This window comes from Mus caroli, chromosome 17, assembly GCF_900094665.2.
Source record: "Mus caroli chromosome 17, CAROLI_EIJ_v1.1, whole genome shotgun sequence".
NCBI classification, from domain to species: domain Eukaryota; kingdom Metazoa; phylum Chordata; class Mammalia; order Rodentia; family Muridae; genus Mus; species Mus caroli.
The window spans coordinates 2,276,107-2,279,364 of record NC_034586.1 but is presented as its reverse complement, the minus strand read 5'-3'; positions in this window follow the sequence as shown (position 1 = coordinate 2,279,364).

Sequence of the window (3,258 nt, the reverse complement as noted above, 5' to 3'; positions counted from 1 at the left end):
ACGAGGGCTGTAGATGTGGGGTTGGGGCATAGAACGAGGGCTGTAGATGTGGGGTTGGGGCATAGAACGAGGGCTGTAGATGTGGGGTTGGGGCACAGAACGAGGGCTGTAGATGCTTCTGGGGGTGGCAGGCACTGTGATGTGATGATGAGGTTTTGGGACTCCCTGCCTGGAGGAAGCAACATAGAAGTGAGGGGCAAGGCATTTCCATGGGTCTCCCTGGTAGATGCTGACTTTAGCCAAAACGTCCAGTGTCATTTGAGGACAAACAGGGGTCAAGGGGCCAAGTGGCTGCTAGAGTCACAGCAGTAGGCAGGACACTGTAACTGGTGTGAGGTAACTGTCCACCTTTCATAAGGGCAAGGATTCTGAGGGAGGAGCAATTAGCCGGGTGTAGATTAGCAATGGTAACAAGGTCAGAAGGGAAGTACAGAGACAGACGGGAGCTAGTGAGAGAGAGACTTGATAGCCCAAGGGCCAAGCCAGGGCAGTGCTGGAGGAGACAGCAATTAGATTCTCCTAGAGGGACTCTGCTAGCTCACCTTCCAGGGTCCCTCCAGCCTCCTCCAGCCTCCTCCAGCCTCCTCCAGCCTCCTCCAGCCTCCTCCAGCCTCCTCCAGCCTCCTCCAGCCTCCTCCAGTCTCCTCCAGTCTCCTCCAGCCTCCCCCAGCACAGGAAGGGAAACACTCCCTAGCGTGGGAGATGGGGGAAGGTGTGCTCAGACCAGGCTTAGAAGCAGAATACTTGCTACTCATAGTCTAGATCTCGTAAGCCATGCCCACCTAGAAAAGAGACTGGAGCACAGAAGAAAGGAGAATGGTCATCAGTCGCTGGCTTCTGCTACCCTGCAAGGGCTGAAGAAGATCCTTAAGGCATGGATGCCTAACCTGAGAAGAGTTAGACGCAAAATGTGCACTGAAATCCTCGGAGTCTCTGTAATACAGAGGTCCCCTTCATTCTGCAGACGAATTAGAACCCTTGCATTGGAAATCTAGAAAGAAAGGAGGGCAAGCAAACACCACAGCTCGCCTGCACTGTCTGACATTAGAGATGGTAGTTGTGATGGTTTGTATATTCTCGGACCAGGAAGTGGCACCATCTGGAGGTGTGGCCTGGTTGGAGTAGGTGTGTGTATAAGATCACTGTGGGTGTGGGTATAAGATCCTCACCCTAGTTGCCTGGAAGTCAGTCTTCCACTAGCAGCCTTTGGATGAAGACATAGAACTCTCAGCTCTGCCTGTGCCATGCCTGCCTGGATACTGCCATGCTCCCACCTTGATGATAATGGACTGAACCTCTGAACCTGTAAGCCAGTCCCAATTAAATGTTGTTTTGACTTGCTTTGGTCATGGTGTCTGTTCACAGCAGTAAAACCCTGACTAAGAAGTTGGTACCAGGAGTGGGGTATTGCTGTGCTAGGCCTGACCATGCTTTTATTTGAAAGAATGTGGATTTTGGGACTTTTGATTTGGAACGCAGTAGAATGCTTTAAATGGGGCTTAATGGTCATCCTAGTAGGAATATGGAAGACTTTGTTGCTGGGAGTAATTTGAACTGTGTTGACCTGGCCCAAGAGATTTCAAAGGAGAAGTATTTCAGTATGTGGCATAAAGACTGTTTTTGTGGTATTTTGGTGAAGAATGTGGCTACTTTTTGCCCTTGTCTGAAAAGTCTGCTTGAGGCTAAGGTAAAGAGACTCAGATTAATTTCATTGGCAAAGGAAGTTTCAAAAAAGCCCAGTAGAGACTTTGTTCTCTGGTTAAGCCTTATGAAGAGGAGTTTGAACAAGCATAGCAAGCTTAGAAAGGAAAAATATAAAATATATGGTTCACATATTAAAGGGGTACCAGGAAGTGAAATGGAGCAAAATCCTGTGTTCTAGGAGATAACAGATTAAGGGAGTGGGACCTTGGGGCAAGATCCTACCCAGCTAAATTTAGATCCAGGCATGGTGGTACACATCTTTAATCCCAGGAGACAGGCATGCTGATCTCTGTGTTCAAGGCCAATATACAGAGCAAGACCCAGATAGCCAAGCTTAGGCAGTGAAGGATTTGGAAAACAGAAAGCCATTGACAATGTAATAGTACAAGAGGGTCGTATTCTAATTCCTGCAAGCAGCAGAACTCTGCAGCTTCAGCCATGTGGCTCTGGCTCTAGAGTTAAGAACGGAAGGAACTACTGGGACATTTGATGCTGGTTAGCAGTGATTGTGAAGAGACCAGCATTACTGAGGTGAAATATTCTGGGAAGTATTTCCTGGGAGCACAAAGAAGCTGTTTTCCAGAGATAGCCAAGGTTGTATCTCATGCTGCAGCTGGACTTGGTAAAGTGTAAGAATCACCCAGGTGGTATTGGTTTTGAAGGCATGAAGGTGTCATGAAGAACAGCTGAGGCTTGGCACTGTGAGAGGTCATGGAAGGCCATTGGAGAAGGTATAGCCTGTAGTTGATGGCCTAGGACTGAAGGGGTCATGCAAAGGATTTGAGGCTTGGCACCCTGAAGAGAGCCTATGAGAGGCTATTGGTGAAGCCTAGTTGGAGTGGAACACCCCAGTGTATTGGAGATGTCAGAACCATGGGATGATCACCAAGAACAGCAGCCTTAGTGGAGTGGATTAACCTGAGCTTAGAGTGCTACAGAGGGCAGAGCTGGAGAAGTGATGTCAGCCCTTAGGAGGAGCCCAAAAGGTCAAGTGGAATCCCAGACACTGAAACAAGAAGCTGTAACATTGAAATTGCCTTGGAGACTCAAAGATATTAAAGATGCCAGAGCCATGGGATACATGTTGAGGAAAGCTGCTAATAGGGAGTGGAACTAGACCAGGAGAAAGCAGTTTGTTGCATCAACAAAGATGAGAAAGGAGTGGAGATCTGAAGACTGCTTTGACATCAGCCATGGAGATGCAGAGTTTGGAGTTTGCCCAGCTGGTTTCCTGCCTTTCTTTGGGGATTACAGTTAATTAGTTGGATGAATCTCAGAAGAGACCTTGAACTTTGGACTTTTAACATTGCTGAGACTGCTATAGACTATGAGGACTTTGAAAGTTGGACTAAGTGCATTTTGTATTTTGGTATGTTTAAATATGGCCCCCATAGACACATGTTTTTGAACAAGTCTATGAAGGCCAAGAAGTAGAATGTGATGGTTTGTATATTCTCTGACCAGGGAGTGGCACCATCTGGAGGCGTGGCCTTGTGGAATAGGTGTGACCTGGTTGGAATAGGTGTGTCACTGTGGGTGTGGGCTTAAGACTCT